The 971-nt window shown below is 50.6% G+C and overlaps 1 pseudogene; it reads right to left on the minus strand.

The window, feature by feature from the left end:
* Nucleotides 1–306: 306 nt before the first annotated feature.
* Nucleotides 307–736, minus strand: LOC103543025 (small ribosomal subunit protein uS19 pseudogene; annotated as a pseudogene).
* Between the last annotated feature and the right edge of the window lie 235 nt (nucleotides 737–971).

Below are 971 nucleotides of genomic sequence, written 5' to 3' on the forward strand. Positions count from 1 at the left end.
CTTTGTTGTGGGTCCTTCTAGTTGTGGCATGTGGGACGCTGCCTCAGCGTGGTTTGATGAGCAGTGCCATGTCCGCGCCCAGGATTCGAACCAACGAAACACTGGGCCGCCTGCAGCAGAGCGCGCGAACTTAACCGCTCGGCCACGGGGCCAGCCCCTATTTTACTCTGCTTTTGCAAAATTTGTTTCATCTTCAGAGAAATTCATGGAAAGGATTCTGGCACTTACTCTAGAGTACAGATTTCTTTTCTTTTCTTTTCTTTTCTTTTCTTTTTCAGCAGTCTGTGCCTTTATTGGCTGAGCAGGCTACTTGAGAGGGATGAAGCAGGTGGAGTGGGTGGCCCCGATCCTGGGCTGGCAGTGCTTCACAGGCTTGTAGGTGATGGAGAACTTGCTCAGGTAGTGGCCGATCATCTGCGGCTTGATCTCCACCTGGTTGAAAGTCTTGCCATTGTAGACACCCACCATGCTGCCCCGCATGCAGGATGATCATGGCGCAGGTGCGTCTTCACCACCTCGGGCTTCTCCATGGGCGGTGCCTCCTTCTTGGCCTTGCGCAGGCGCTTCAGGAGCAAGTGCTGCTTCCTGTGCAGCCGGCGGTTGAGCTGCCACCACCGCCGGGCGCTGTACAGCTGCATCAGCTGCTCGTAGGACATGGCCCACAGCTGGTCGAGGTCCACGCCGTGGTAGGTGAACTCGTGGAGGTCCGCTTCTTCTTCTGCTCCACTTCTGCCATCTTGTCGGTTCTTCGGCAAAGCTACAGTACAGGTTTCTGATAAACTTTCAGATCATTGACTGAACTGGGTAAGAAATTACAGAACTCCGAGAAACTGACTTCATGAAACTGCTAACAATATTAAGGTCAAGAATCGATTACACAGGACTGAATGAAGATGAGGATGATTGTAATTTGTGGCTTTTCATTGAGATATTGTTGATTTTTTTAATGTTTTGTTTTATTTTCTCAGATT

The sequence above is a fragment of the Equus przewalskii genome, chromosome 12 (assembly GCF_037783145.1).
Source record: "Equus przewalskii isolate Varuska chromosome 12, EquPr2, whole genome shotgun sequence".
NCBI lineage: Eukaryota > Metazoa > Chordata > Mammalia > Perissodactyla > Equidae > Equus > Equus przewalskii.